This window comes from Sminthopsis crassicaudata, chromosome 3, assembly GCF_048593235.1.
Source record: "Sminthopsis crassicaudata isolate SCR6 chromosome 3, ASM4859323v1, whole genome shotgun sequence".
Classification (NCBI taxonomy): Eukaryota; Metazoa; Chordata; class Mammalia; order Dasyuromorphia; family Dasyuridae; genus Sminthopsis; species Sminthopsis crassicaudata.
In genome coordinates, this window is record NC_133619.1 from 348,232,890 (window position 1) to 348,249,809 (window position 16,920).

At 36.4% G+C, this 16,920-nt stretch overlaps 1 non-coding gene across 1 annotated transcript; it reads right to left on the minus strand.

Moving 5' to 3' along the window:
* Nucleotides 1-9,470: 9,470 nt before the first annotated feature.
* On the minus strand, nt 9,471-9,634 carry LOC141565183 (U1 spliceosomal RNA). The gene has a single exon (XR_012488876.1). It is a non-coding gene; the product is annotated as a U1 spliceosomal RNA (small nuclear RNA).
* Nucleotides 9,635-16,920: the final 7,286 nt, after the last annotated feature.

Below are 16,920 nucleotides of genomic sequence, written 5' to 3' on the forward strand. Positions count from 1 at the left end.
TGTGTTTCTTTCTCATTTTTTTCCCCTTTTGGATGTGATTTTTTCTTATGCAGCAAGATTATTGTATAAATATGTTTGACAATGTATTGAATATACTGAAACTATGTTGGATTTAACATATATTTTAACATGTTAAACATATATAGGGAGGCGGTGGTGGGGAAAGAGGAAAATTTGGAACATAAGGTTTTCTAAGGGTCAGTGTTGGAAAATTAACATTGCATATATTTAATAAAATAAATAAGTAAAGAAACTTTTCACCTTCTGTTAGTCATTACACTTATTCTGTTGAGCTTTGAAAGTTCTCAGGTAGGATTTCTATTCCCTTCAATAAGTTTCCCTTTTGTTCTAGAGAAATATAAGACAATTCTTAAAATTGTTCCAATATTCATAACTCAAACCTCTCCAAAATAGAAATTGTACACAAGAGATAAAACAATTTCAATTCTCCATTGTCTAGGACACCAAATGCCCAAGCAGGTTAAAAACAAACATTGAGGGGAACAGCAAGGTTGTGCAATGGATAGAGCAGCAGCCCTGAAGTCAGGAGGACCTGAGTTCAAATTTTTCTCAGACTTCCTTCCTAATGTACTTTTTCAGTATTGTTGAGTCAAAGGTATTAGGGAGGGGAGAGAGTAGTGGGGAACTACCAGTCAGGTGGGGAAATTAGAACACAAACATTTATTAAGTTCATCATATTAAATGGGCATGGTTCATGGTGTCTCAAAACAATTACAAGAGTAACATCAAAGATCACTGATCACAGATCACCATAAATGATATAATTATGATGAAAATGTCTAAAATATTGTAATTGCCAAATTGTGACCACACGCCACGGGGGATCAATAGATTTGCTTTATTCAAGAGTTGCCACAAATCTTCAATATATTTAAAAAAACAAAAGGTCTCAATATCTGTGAAGTGCAATAAAACAAGATATGCCTGTAATCCCTTACCCTTAACTTGCTCACTCCCACCTCCCACAACATTCCCCAAGAAGGCAGGGTTGCAAATGCCCTTCATAATTCAGAAAGAACTCAAAAGACAAGAGTTTGCCTTAGCTGAAATAACATGATAAAATCATGTCCTTCAAAAAAGATCAGTCAGGGAACTGAGGAACAGAGGGAAGTGGGGCAGAACATATTTATTACCTTTCCTAAGCCTGAAAGAAAGAGCCCAGAATCCAGCTTGAGTTATTTCTCTCTCCCAGAAGTTAACTGGGGGTAGAGGCCAGTGAATCTTGGGATGAAGCTGACTTGGCTTTGAGGTGCAACTGAAATCAAAAAAGAAAGAGAAAATAAAAATAGAACTTATAATGAAAAGAAACTGAAATGACCAAAGATCTCAGTAAGATAAGTGAATAAACCAATAGTGAATATACACGGGAATGTGGCTTCAAGCTCAACCAAACAAGTTCAGACATTGATGAATAAATAGCAAAGGAAACAGAAGGAAAAGAACAAACAAAAGGAAGGAAACAAAGGGAAAAAAAACCCAACAGCTGATAATGCAGAAAACCCTATTTATGTAAAAGATCATGGAACTAAAACAGAATGTTGTGAAAACATATTTTATGGCCTACACATCAGAAATACTTGACAGAATAGTAGAAATTGAAGCCACAGTGGCAAGTCTCACTAAAGAAAGAAAAGGGAGAATACAAAGATTGAAACATGATCCCCTTTTCAACGAGTTTTTTATAGGGTCATTATTGTTTGTCCTTTGTTCTTGAGGAGGACCATGACATCAGTAGCTCATGCCATGACGGTGAAAATGAGTGGGATTTAAGTGAGGGAGGGTTGTGCTAAGTAATCAGCCTCACTTTCTCTTTCAGAGCCAGTGGCCAGTGACAAGATATATGGGGCAAGTGGCAAAATATAGATCAGGACAATTGGAGATGATGACCCCCTATCTCATGGAGGAGGGAGGTGATACCACACTTTCTTTCTTTTTAGTTTGTTTGACTGATTATTGATGTCTCATAGAGTCATTAGCTTCCATTTGCCCCATCCTAGTTTTTAATGTGTGATTTTCTTCTGTTACTTTTTGAATCTCTTTTTCCATTTGATTAATTCTACTTTTCAAGGTATTGTTTTCTTCAGTGGATTTTTTAATTTTAATTTTAATTTTTTTTTTTTTTTTTTTGGCATTTGGCCAATTACATTTTTAAAGGAATTTTTTTCTTCAGTCATTTTTTTTTCCTTCCTTCTCCAAGCTGTTGACTTTCTCTTGCATGCCTCGCATTTCTATTCTCATTTTTTCTTCTACCTCTCTTATTTGCCTATTAAAAGTCTTTTATGAGCACTTCCAAGAAACCTCTTGGTTTGAGAGCAACTGCTATCATTCTTTGAGATTTATTTTATGAACACTTTGTCCTCATCTGAATTGTCATTTTGGCTTCCCTGTCACCATAGCATATTTCTATGATCAAGGTTCTTTTCTATTTCTTTCCTTCTCTTTTTGTATTTCCTCTTTTGTGACTTTTATGGTTTAGCTCTGCTCCTGGGTCATCATTGTCTCCAGCTTTTTGTGCAACTCTGAACCTTGGCTTTGAGCACAAGGGCCTCTTGTGTTTGCCATTTTTTGCTCACAGCAGGGGGATAGCTTACCTATTCTTTCCAGAAAACAGCCTGGTTTCCCAGAATTTTTGTCTTTTGATCTGAGAGTAGAGACTGCCCTACTGGTTTGCTCTTCTACTGAGCAAAGACTAGGAGGATCTCAGTCGCTGATCTGCTGTATTTTCAGACCCTTTCACTTACTTTCCCAGTCTTTATCTGAACTGGATTGAACACCCTTTTTACTCCAGTGAGACTGACCTTTCTTGAAGTCCTTTCTATCTATTTTGAACTGGCGAGTGGCTTTATTCTGTCAGATGCTGTTCAGAGGCTTGTTTCAAGTGGTTTTTGAGGGAAACTGGAAGAGCTCAAACAGCTTCCTGGCTTCACTATGACTTCTTTTCTCTCTTCTTTCACACTTTCCATATAGAGACTATAAATGTAAGAAAGGACTTTGCACAAATTTGAACATGAAAAAGAATAGGCTTAAACTTTAACAAATTTAGTATATGTCCATGGGATACCAATTGGATTATAGTTAAAGAGGAAGGGCTTTATTTGCAGTGACAACAATCCTAAATAGATAGGATTATTCTTTACATTATAAACTGGAGATTAGAACTACAGATACCAGATGTTATGAAATGCATTTAGCAATCAATTTTATTCATTTTTACCACATTGTAATAATAAAAATGTTTATCTGGTAGAGGACATTGTATAATATAACCTTAGTCTGATATATGTTAACAATCAGAGCAAAAACAGTACTGACAAATCCATAGATAATTCCAATACAATTTTCATTCAACCCATTAATTTGAGTCAACCAGAACACAGTACATGTCACTGACCCCAATTAATTTGGTAAATGCAGAAAATAATCCACATGTATGTTGTTGAGGGTGTATACTCCAATAAATTGCAATTAAAATTCATTTAACTGGGAATAAATAGAAGGATCTGATAGATAATAAGAGATAAATAAATCTAAAGAAATAAGAATTTTACTTAAGAGAATGAAAAGAACTTGGAAATAGGACAAGTAGAAGGAATTCGGTTGTTGATAGATACAGGAGCTGCTGCCATAAATTCTATTGAGTTACTGGTTGAAAATTCCAGGGAGGAGTAGGGAAAAATAACTGTCTATTTTTGTTTTTTTGATTTTTTGTAGTTCTCTGATTTGACATCATTATGTCAAGTCAAAGTACCTTTTCCAAATCTAAAACTATTTGATTCCTAGCTTTCTCTAGTTCAGTATTGTTTCTCTAAGTTGTGGCATTGAAAATAAGTAGCTAGTTCAACAAAAAGTACTAAAACCAGAGAAGAGTCCTTCCCTTTCTGCAAAACAATTATTAACTGGACCCCTTTTATTTCCCTCTGGAGTCATTAAATTATGGAGTTCTCTATTCAAGAAGCAGGATTACTAACAAAGTCAGATAGTCTTTAAAGAAGACTGTAGGATGTTAAAGGCAAGAGGGTGGGTGAGGAAGATCCAGATGATGTAAGCAGGTGGCAAAACTGGGTAAATTCCTCAGAACTGGATGGTCCACAGATGAAATAAAAGCTAACTGTTCAAACAAAGGGTGTCACCAAATAAATCTTTCAGGAGGACCGGGAAAACAAATTAGCTGCAAAATCAAAGTAACACATATTGAAAATAGCTCAGCATAGTAACATACAAGTTAATTATCAAGCAACGTATTAGTAAATACATTTTGGTAATAACACAAAAGTAATCCTGCAAATGCCATATTGACAACAGTAGTAAATACTTAGGTTTTTTTTAATCAATCAAGTAAAAGTTGTATAGAATGACAATGGCAAAAATGAGGTATAAGTATATACCTTTCATATTTTAAATTTATATAAAATACATTAAAGTGATAAAATATAACCAAGATACAGAAAATATGTCAATATAAATAATAAATTAACATTATTAATTCTGATAAATTCATGTTATACCTCACTCCAGATACTTCTTTGGGAGTTGTCAAACTACTTTACTATCTGGTGAAATGCTCTATTATCTTAATCCCACCTGATGGGGTCACAAAGAATATGTTCATCATTGGCATCTTGGCCAGAGATTGAACCTTGAAAAGAAAAAGAAAAAAAGAAAAGAAAAGTTTAAGTAAAACTTTTTTTTTTTTTTTTTTTTAAAGAACAAAAGAGACCAGAACTTCAGAAAGGGAGACAATACTATGATGAAAAAATTATCACATTAAATTTAATCTAGACTTTTCTTAAAAAGAAAAAAATACTTGTTCTATTTCATACATATTAAAGTGTTGCTGTCTGTTAAAACCACATATTTCAATAATGACAAGAAATTAACCTTGCCTTGCAGAGCAGGTATAGTTTTTTTTTTTTTTCCTTAAATAATAATAGTTTTTATTTACCAGATATTTGCATGGGTAATTTTACAACATTGACAATTGCCAAAACTTTTTTTTCCCAATTTTTCCCCTCCTTCCCTCCTCCCTCCCTCCCCCCCCCCCCATGGCAGGTCAACCAATACAAGTTAAACATGTTAGAGTATAAATTAAATACAATATATGTATACACGACCAAACATATGTTTTGCTGAACAAAAAGAATCGGACTTTGAAATAGTATACATTTAGCCTGTGAAGGAAATCCAAAATGCAGGTAGACAAAATTAGAGGGATTGGAAATTCTATGTAGTGGTTCATAGTCATCTCCCAGAGTTCTTTTGCTGGGTGTAGCTGATTCAGTTCATTACTGCAGAGCAGGTATAGTTAAAAGTTAAATCTCAGGGAAAGATTTAACTGTTTCTTGTCAAAAATAATTCCTCTCTCCAGGAGTTAGATCACTCTTGAATATTACCACAGTGAGAAAAAAAAATTAACAAATTTACAAAATAAATTATCTTAAAGTGAAAACAAAGAACTGAAATTCTATACTCCTTTAGATAAACCCTCAAAAAAAAAAAAAAAAGCCTTTAGACTTACTCAAATGTTGTTTTTCAATGCCTGACTCTTCATAATCCTATGGACCACAATATACCATTCTGATATGTCTTTTAGCATTTCAATACTAGTCATGGGATTTTCTTGGCAAATATATTGGAATGGTAAGCCATTTCCTTTTCCAGGGGATCACCTTTTGTCTAAATTCTCCACCATAATCTGTCTGTTTTAGGTTACCCTGCAAAGCATAGCTCATAGTTTCACTGAGCTACACAAATCCCTCCAACTCCAGGCAGGGATACAGGGAAAGAGTTACCTAAATAGAAACCTAAAACAGCATAGTACTTTATCAGATTCTCATAGCTGTAATTCCTGTCTTGGGGGGCAGAGTTTAGAAATAAAGGGGAAGGAAAACAAATAATACCACACCACACCAACACCTTTTACCTTTCTCTTCATTTTACTAGGTGGAAATTGTCACCTTCTGGCCCAGCATCATCAGTAAAACACTCTCACAAAGAACACCTTTCAAAAAGGTCAGTACTTTTTCAAAATGTAAAAACAACTTTTGGATACCCTCCCCCATTGCCTCATAGGTAAAACAAGATTTGCTTAATCTTGAGCCTTCATCCATCAAGTAGACAGTTTTCCAGTCTTCCTATCCTTCTTAAAAAGAGGGTATTGTCCTTGAAATCTGAAAGATTCAGATTCCTCTATCTTTGTGAGATTAAAAGTAAAAGCCAAATTAGGGTTAAAAAAACAAACAAACACAAGAGAAACCAAGGTAAATAAGAAGATTCCTTTAGACTAAGTTATGTGAGTCTAAAGATTTTTTTATTTTTAAGATCAGTCTTATTAGAATCCTGGCATGTTATCAGAGCCTTAAATTTAGAAAAGGAGAACAAGGGAAAGAACTGAAACAAAGTATAACTGGAGTTGCTGCTCAGACTCTTTTTTTAATGTATAAATTGAGTAAAAGAGTAGCAGCTGTTACTTAGTCACTGTTTAATCATCTTATTCAATCAACTAGGAAGTTGTTTAAGTCTTGAAAGACAATCTTTTCTTCATGAAACTCTTGGGCATCCAAGATACATTATGTTCTCTCCTTGAGAGAAAAGGCCCAATCCTGGAGATTCTGCAACTCACTCCTTATCTAGTGTTTTAAGATTGGTATTGCAATTTCCCTACAAAAAACCCAAGAAGGTATGTCAGAGGCATTTTATAGGCAACAACTTCCAGGTGCCTCTAGTTACCTTGGTTGGGAAAGTGATTATCAGCCCAAAGAGCAAGATAAGGCACTTGACTTAAGGAGACAGCAGCTACTACTCCTTATAACTCTGAGAAAGGTAAAAGCTTTTTTTCCCCCTCAGCACAAATCTTTGTTGTTGTTGAGTTTTTTTCTCTCATGTTTGATTTTTCCATGACTCCATTTGGGGTTTTATTATCAAAGATTCTGCAGAAGAGTACTTGGTTTGAAGTTGGAGTGAGAACATTTTCTTAGGATTCTTTTTAAGTCAGAGCTTTATTTCACTATAGCTGAGGAACCAAATAGTATGGGTAACTAATTGTTAATGGGGACAGGGGGGGTGAGAACAAGCTTAAGTACCATAATTTTGCTTCTAAGCCATGTTAAGAATACTAAGGTTGCTAAAAACAGAATCTTTTTTAAGACAATAGCTTAGCCACAGGGTCTGTTAAAAACAGAGTAGAGCTACTTGGTTGCCTGGGTTCAATGAATAGTTTGCAGAGCAAGTGTTCTTTCTGTGGGCCCAAGTCTATACTAAATCTTAATTATTTTAGAAAATGTTTATGTTAATAATTTTCATAAGCCAATTGAGGGCCTAGGATTAAAGTCTAGCATGTGCTCTACAATATTGCAGTGGTTTGCTATTCCCTTTTCCAACTGTTTTTTACAGTAAGGAAATTAAGTCAGAGAGGGTTAAGTGATTTGCCTAAAGTAATATAGCTAGCATTTGAAACCACATTTGAACTCATGTTCTCCTCCATCCATTATACTACCTAGCTGCCCACACACATCTATAGATAGCACTAAAATCAGATTTCTAGGAAAGTGTTTCTAAACTTATTTTTATACTAAAGAGTTGACTCTGTGTTCAACATGGAAAGCATTTTACAGAAAAAAAAAAAGGGTAGTTCTAGTGAGATTGGTTACTTGAGTGACTTCCTTGTCTCTGTCTGATTTGTTGTTGTGTATCATGCTTGACTCAAGGGAAACCTCTAGGCACTGAAGTCATGAGGCACAAATTATTTTAATTCCATTCAACAGAGGTTCTTTAAGTAAGCCAATAAGAGCTTGTCATAAAGATGTGATATTGGTCTTTGTCTTCTTGTTGGTTAGGATCATATTGGTAAAGTATAGAAGGGGGTGGTGGTGGAGTGGTCTTGTCTTTTCCTCTTTTAACATTACTTCAAATCTAAAAGGAAGAAATATGTTCCTTATCCTTGTTGTTTTCAAACCTTTCTCAATTTATTTTTGTTCCTGTGCTAATGTAACAGACAGACCTGGTTGTAGTCTATACTGACAGAGATAAAGTTCTATTGCAAGGCTGAAATATATATCAGGCCCTGGTCAATAAGAAGTAACCATTATTCTTTAAGGACAGTAGAGAGGGGCACCCAGGTGGCAGCTAGGGGGTACAGTGGATAAAGCACCAGCCTTGAAGTCAGGAGGACTCAAGTTCAAATCTGACCCTCAGACACTTAACACTTTCTAACTGTGTGACCCTGGACAAGTCACTTAACCCCAACTGTCTCAGGAAAAAAGGAAAAAAAAAAAAAAGACAGTAGAAGCCATATTCAATCTATAATAAATGGGGGTATCTTTTTTTTAAGGAGGTTTCCCATGACCTTGTATGTTTATTTTCCCATATTTTTGGTGAGGTAATTGGGGTTAAGTGATTTATACACACAATAAGTGTCTAAGGCTAGATTTGAACTTGAGTCTTCTTCCACTCAAGGAAAGCTAGATGTTTCAACTGATAAGGCACTGGGTCTAGAGTATTCTTAATTCTAACCTCAAATAGTAACTGTGTGACTAAGCCTTAATCTACTTTAGAAAGAAATGACAAACCACTCCAGGACCCTTGCAAAAAAAAAAAAAAAAAAAAACACATAGACAATATGGTCAATGGAGTGGCAAAGAATTGGATTCAATTTGTTATGCCTCAGTTTCCCTGAATTATAACACCTCAGTTTCCCTAGTGGCATCCCACCTCCCCTTCCTGGCCATTAGGACTGAGATAATTAGGGCTATGGAGCTCTGGCCACTCTGGCATTCCAAAGAATCATAAAACTCCAGATGGCTTATCTCAAATGTTTGGGCATTTTTCTAGCTGAGACTTCCTGTCTCCTAGCTTCTTCATTCCCAACTTATCAGTTTTTTCATCACATCCCAATCTGTCAGAATTAAAAAGCACTCACCAGTGCTCTGCTCTTTCCCCCTTTATTAAAAACCCTCTACCCTCTGTCTTGCCTCAGTTTCTTCAACTACAAATTGAACACCAATAACTTCTTGACTCCTATTCTAGCTACTTCTAATTAATGCATACAAAGCAGTTTAGAACAGTACAAGGCAGCATACAGTTATATGCTGGATTATATGCGCTCTGAAGAGTGTAAAAGTTTAGAAAAGAAAAATCAGAATACCTAGAGTAGTGAGTGTTACTATCTCAACTTGAGGTGAGCCTTAAAGAATGAGTAATATTTGAACAGAAGAGAAAATGAAACATTTAATTTCGGTGAGGAGAAATAAAAGCATAAACATACACATTACATAAAAGGAATTATAAAAGACAAGGACAGAAGGAGTTCTGAGAGACCATTTGATCTATCCCTTATCGGGTTATTAAAGAGTTCCTCTCACAACAGAAGAACCAAGGAATAAGCTTTAAACACAAGCGGAGAACAAACGCTGAAATATGGACCTAGCAATGATCTATCTTTAAAACTCGCAAACCAGGGGAGAGCGCGAACGCAGTCCCCCACTACCACAAATTATGCAGTCGAGTTTCCCGCATTTGGGGAAATCGCAGGGGTCAGCCCATCCGGAGTGCAATGGATAAGCCTCGCCCTGGGGAAACCACCTTCGTGATCATGGAATCACCCCTGCCAGGTAAGTATGCTCTGAAACACCACGCTCGCCCTCTCCATCCGCACATTCTCCCTTTATACACACGGTCACCTAAGTAACATTTACACATCCCGCACAACAACTTTCATCCACGCAAACTATATAAATCACAAAGTATTTCAAACGAAACAACATAGTAGCTAAGATCTTGTGACCCTCAAATTTATATTTTCCAGGAGTAACTGGTCGGAGAAAACTGGACCGCAAGTCCTCTTCATCTGCATACTGCTTTCCCTTTTGTGACTTTACTTATTCAACTTTGTGCAACATTTGACATTTCATCTCAATGGAATAAGATCAGTTGCATTTTATGTCAGATTGGTTTCGTTTTGTTTTTTATTTTATACCCAGTTTACAATTATGCCGGATCTCGATTCTCCTCCCTTCTCTTCACATTTCCGAATCTGTCCCAAATCAAGCCACGCCTCTTTCATGAAGCCTTTTCTAAATCCCTCCGCCTCGGAAGCAGACTATGAACTCTGAATCTGGCCATCACCTCTCTCACCTCCTGGTCCGACTCCCCACTTCAGCACTCTCCCCTTTTCACCTCATCTCTCATTCACCTGTCAAGCTGATTTCCCCACCACTTCACTCCCCTCCTCGGTTGATTCAAGTAGCCGGCTCTTTCTCGCCCCGGGATAAAATAGAAACCCTTCGGTTTGGCTTTTTGAAAGCCCTTCCCAAAATGGCCCCAGTCTGTCTTTTCCGCCAAGAGTTATTCTTTCTCTTGCAATACTCTACACTTCAGTCAACTCCTCCACTTCCCAGAGAGCACTCATCTGCCCTCTTAGGGTCTTTGTCCTGAGCCTACAAAGTACTCCCTCCTCACCTACCAATTCTTAAGATACCTTGTTTCCCTCAGGGCTCTCTTCAGGATCATCTTCTACATAAAGCCTTTCCAAATTCTTCTCCCAAAATTCACGACCTCCCCTAATTTTTAAAATTATACTTTTGTATTATTATGAGCTTGACAAACATGAACAAAGTTGAACATTTCTATGTACAAACAGAAAACGACAGATAATTGTTTATGAAACCTTGAATTACAATACACTTTGGAGTTAATTGTTTTTTTAAATAGATGAACAAATTCGATATGCTCCTTCCAATGTTATTTTACCGTTGAGATTGGGAAGAGAACCCCAAAAGTTTTGGGTCACAGACCAACGTCATGAAGTATTTCAAAAGAATTTGCAGGCTTGAACCCATTTCTTAGTCAAGGGACAAAATTTATTGTAATTATAATGCCAATTACAGCGGATTAAATTCAAAAAAAATTAGTAAGGGATTGAGGGAAAGGAGATAATTTATACAATTTGGATCAGAGCTTCATGTTACTTATTTGCTAATTCTATGGCTTAAAGGCAGGTTTAAGGGTTGGTCTATTCACTATTGTCTCAGGAACTCGGTTTTTACTGACCAACAGATTATCAATCTGACAGTAATGTTTGTAGAACTATTCTAAAACCAGAAAACTTTTAAATCATTGACAGGTTATTAGAACAAGAACAAGAGCATTCTTAGGTCAGAGAGCTTCAGGATTACTAATATATCTAAGGGAAGAAATATTATTACATTCTTAGGCCAGAGGACTTTTACAATCATTGACTGACACTGTTGGACCAAGAGCACTCTTAGATCAGAAGGCTTCAGAGTTACTGCTGTCTCCCCAATATCACTGATGCTCTGTGCCTGTATCTAAACTACCTTCTCTTTTTTTTTTTTTTCTTTGTAGCACATTTGTTAAAATGTTTCACTGATGCTCTTTCCAATTTTTTTTTGAATCATCACTATAATAACCCCCCAAAGTCCTTCCTTGTAACAAATAAGCTTACTTTAAAGAAAAGCAACATACATCTGTGCCTACACACTCCATGTCAGAAAATCTCTTTCATTCTAACCCTCTCTGCTAGGAAGTGGGAAGCCTTTTCCCCTAAAAAAAAAAAAACAAACAAACAAAAAAAAAAAAAAAAAAAAAACCTTGTTATTTTGTATATGTTCTGTATGTAATTATTTTGTACACATTATCTCATGGATAACATGTTGCTAAATAGATGTTTATTTTATTGACTACAGTTTGAACAAAAGTAGAAAGTAAATAAAACTGATTAAAAAAAAAAAACAAAACCTGTGTAAGCATACTTGTGACATCCATCACCCATCCAGGCCATATATTGTAACGAGCTGTGTGAGCTGAGTGAATATTATTCACTACCAATGGGGGTACACCCCCTCCTTCTTTCCTTTCCCCAAGATTTTAAACTTTTTTCTCCCTGTGGCTTCAGAAAATTCAGTTTCGAAGAATTCTAGTCTTCTGAGTTTCCTGACTCAAGAGATCGAAGAAGCTCCACTCACGCCATTTGAAGTTATTGATTCTAAGTGATAAAAGATCATTCATCTTTAGGAGGTAACTAGTCTGTTGATTATTCCCTGTTAACTAATTCAGTTACAGGGATAATAAATTGTTCTCATCTAGAAAACCCTCAAGAAATATTTTCCAGAATAACAACTGCTTAGAACATCAGAAAGATATGAGTCTTTGAGCTCCAAAGCCCTAGCTTTTTTTTACTCCTGAAGACACTATAGTCTCCACTTGTTGTAAAAACAAATAGTAGACTCCCTGTTTTTCTTTTTTGATTTCTATTAGTCACAGCAGCATATCCAATTAATGCCGTGCTTGAAGAACTGCAGAATAGCAATTTTAGGTGAAAACACTTGAATAGACACACCTGCCAAAACCACAGAAGCATCTCTGCTATAAAACCTATCTTGTCATTAGAAGAGGGGAAAGGAGAAAGGCTGAATTACTCTTATTTCTGTTACCCATTGTTGTAAGGCTCTATTTGTTTTTCCCTGAATGTTGGACCTATTTGGGGATTCACAAAAGATAATTGAAAAGTGGAATTGAGCAGATTCTGCTCTTGAGATAACTTCCTATCTTAAGCATCAATAACCCTCTACAGAAGTGGTTTTGTAGTCAATCCACCACCATAGCCAGGAAAGAAAAGAAAATAAAAGAAAAAAAAAAGACATAAAATTTACAAATTGTCATAAAAGGAGATTCTTTATAACCGGTACCATAGGTCTTGAAACGAATGAAAAGAAGATGCGCTGTTCTTCAGGTCAGGCTCCTGGGTTAGGGTTCCACAAACTACGTGACACTAAAAAAGGAAAAGGTGGGGAAAAAAAGGTGAACATAGGCTCCAAGTGGCAACTCCTAGAGTCTTGAAAGGTGATTTGTTACAGCTCCCTTGACTACATGGAGTGCTGCAGTCTCTTATGAGATGGTAGAGAGGATTGGGGAATGGAGGAAAAACTGATACAATCTCTCCCATTGCTCCCAGGCATTAGCACTACTCTGACAATAGCACTGCTGCTTAGTATGGATTGGGATAAATGGCTTGCTGTTTAGGAGAGAAAATGAATTTTTGCACAGACTTACTCCTTTTCTTTGAGATTCTACAAAGAAATGTAGAATATCACAAATTGAATGACTTTAAAGGGAATTTTAGAAGGATTCAGTCATTAAGTAGAAGAGCCTCAGTAGTTAAGCTTCAGCTTAACATTTTCACTACATATGCATGCATAAGTTATCTCATAAGGAATATCAATATTTATATTTAAAGATGATAGTTACATAAACCCCAAATTAGCAGACACATTCTTATAGACATTATGAAGAAGTATATAGTACTTCCAAGTAATATGCTAACTTTCTTCAACTTTCTGCCTCCCTCCCCTGAACCATGCAAATTAAGCTAGTATTGTAGAGCTTTGCTCAGCTGAATCAAATCTGGAGGTGTGAAATATAGGATCCTACTCTATTCCAATTAATATTAATCGGTTTGATATTTTACATAAATAATATAGAAATAATTAGATAAGATAGTGTCTTATAGTAGGCCTTTTTAGGAGGCCTCAAACTTTAATGTTCCCTACTTGTTTACCTCTTATGAAGCTCACTTGTGGATCAACAAAAATGCCAACAAAGATATCTGCATCTTGTCTTACTTGAATTCCATGTCCAAACCTAGCATAGGTGTGATACCTTGATTCTTTGAAAAATCCCCCAACTTATTTTTGAATCTCTGGATCATCTTTTCTTACCCAATGTGAGCAGTTGACCATCTTATGATCACTATCTTATGGTCACCAGAGATGACTCTCACCCATCTTGATTCTTTGGCTCTCCAGAGCATGGTCTATTAATTTGATTATGTATTTTACCATCCATCTTTAGTATATTTGAGTATTGAATTCTATCTTTAAAAAAAAAGTCTTGAACACCAAATAGATAATTTTGATTATATTAAGTTAAAAGGTCTTTGTACAAACAAAACTAATGCAGACAAAATTAGAAGGGAAACGATAAATTGGGAAAACATTCTATATTTAAGAGTTCTGATAAAGGCCTCATTTCTAAAATATATAGGGAATCAACTCAAATTTATAAGACTTCAAGCCATTTGCCAATTGATAAATGGTCAAAGGATATGAACAATTTTCAGATGAAGAAATTAAAACCATATCTAGTCATATGATCGGATACTCTAAATCACTAATCAGAGAAATACAAATTGAGACAACTCAGAGATACCTATGACACACCTCCCAGATTGGCTAAGATGACAGGAAAAGATAATGATAAATGTTGGAGGGGATGTGGGAAAACTGGGACACTGATACATTGCTGGTGAAATTGTAAATGAATCCAGCCATTCTGGAGAACAATTTGGGACTACTGTCAGAAAGTTATCAAACTGTGATCCAGCAGTGTTTCTACTGGGCTTATATCCCAAAGAGATCTTAAAAGAGGGAAAGGGACCCATTGTGCAAAAGTGTTTTTGACAGCCTTTTTTGTAGTGGCAAGAAACTGGAAACTGAGTGAATGTCCATCAGTTGGAGAATGGCTGAATAAGTCATGGTATATGAATGTTATTGTTCTATCAGAAATGATCAGCAGAATGATTTTAGAAAGGTCTGGAGAGACATGTACTGATGCTAAGTGAAATGAGCAGAACCAGGAGATCATTACACATGGCAACAACAGGACTATAGGAGGATCAATTCTGATGGACATGACTCCAGCAATAAGATGATTGAGGCCAGTTCCAATAATCTTGTGAAGAAGAGAGCCTTTTATACCCAGAGAGAGGATTGTGGGAACTGACTGAAAAACAAAATTTTTATATATTGCCATCTTATGCCTCTCAGGCTATAAAAGTTAAAGAAAAGATAGATCCATTTTTGTTAGTCAATTAGTTATGTATATATGTCCTACTTTTCATGACCCCATTTGGGATTTACATGGTAAAGACTCTGGAGTGGTTTTGTTATGTCTTCCATCAATTCTTTTTATAGATGAGGAAACAAAGGTAAATAGGGTTAAATGCCTTGTCCACTAAGGTCCAATTTGAACTCATCCGTTCTGACTCCAAAACTGATACTCTATCCACTTTGATACCTAGCTTCTCCTGCCTATAATTCCATACTTTCTTTAATGTTATAAAAGTTGAACAAATGAAAAACTCATAATCTTTTATAACCCTTAAGAAAACAACTTTGTCTAACTCTATATGTAAACTAAGTCAGGTTACAGATTAAACTATATTAAAAGGATTCACAATAGACTGAAGAGTCCAATTGAATGTCCTCAAAGAGTCAGGGACAGTTAAGATTCTTCCTATGGCTTCTTATCTGAGAAATGTTTAAAATTCTTAAGTAAATTTTTACATCCCATGAGACAGCTTTTGTTCAGGTTAGATTAATGTAAAAATAAACTTTTAGTTAACCAAAAGGAATAGTCCTGACTCCCAAATAAGAAAGGGAAATAAAAAAGTCTTATAACAATGCTTGATGTTTATTCAATCTCCTCACCTAATGTCCTCCTTTTGCTCTTGCTCTTGCTCTCCATTCCAGTCCTTCCTCCACTAAGCTATCCATATGAGTTTCCTAAAGTTCAGCTCTATTAATCAACTGGACTCAGATCTGACATCAATCAATTGGACTTGAACCAGCTTCTAACCTGTGAGTGGCTTGAACTGAAACATCATACTAGAGACAGGAGAATCAGGACACAAGTAGAAGTTTAATTTCAGAGTGAGGAAAACCATACTTGCAGGCAGAAGGCCACCCACCTCCTAAGAAGGAAGGCCAGATGGGAACCTTGAAACAGGTAGGTACCCAACACAAACATTCTTAGATCTTGAGATAGTTCTGCTTTTTAGTATGTCTTGGGATAATACAGGTATTATTGGATCTCCGTGGAAATAGCCATTGTGTTAAGTTTTAGCCACTCTGAAAGGTACAGCAATGGAGTTTTGTGACAGAAACAGTAATTCAGTACCTGTCAATGACAAGGAATAAGGATTGTGAACATGTGGTTGATGGCTCTGGGAAATGAGGGACTAAATCTCTCAGTGAACACCTGCTGCTACTCCAAGCAATACACTTTGTCAGAGGATGATATCCTGAGAGCAGTGGATTATTGTATGCCAGATTTAGTGTATCCTAACCCAGCCTGCTTGCTGGGATTTAGCTCTAGGAAACGGGGTATCTCCAAAATATTTTGACACGTATATCCTCCAGTAACTCCCCAGTTATGTCTGGGATGAAATATAAAATCCTATTTGGCTTTTGACACCCTTCATTATCTGGCCTTTTCTTACCTTTCCAGTCTTACCTCTTACTCATCTCCACATACTATGTAGCACAAGGCAATTGATCAGCCTTTTTCCTGTTCCTGAAACCTGTCTGGAATTATCTTCCCTATGGTTGCGAGAATAGAGAGAAGGAGATCCCCTAACAGCAACGGGATCCCCTTGGCACGTGGCAGGCTTTGTGAAAGAAAGAATTCGAAAACCCCAGTGACTACAGGCACAAGATTTGTTACAGAGAATGGGATTTAATTACACTAAGAAGCCAGCTTGCTAGGAAGGCAGACTTCTCAATGGGCAAGGAATACAGCAAAGGTGTACACTGAGGAGACAATATATTCAACAGTAGGCAAGGTCCTGTTAGGACATCTGCAAAGATGTCTGGGCACACAGCCCTAGATATATTGGGACTGCTTTGATCTGTGGCTCGGAACTGGGAACCTAATCTCTGGATGAATCTGTGAGACTACTTTTTCAATTCAATTTAATTCAGAATTAAATGAGATTACTTATCATGAGAGTTTCCTTTATGGACATGAAGGTGTGCCCCTCCTTGGGGAGAGTTTGAGTCCCGGAATCACCCTTCTCCCACAGATTAAAGGGGACACAATTTCAGGGGC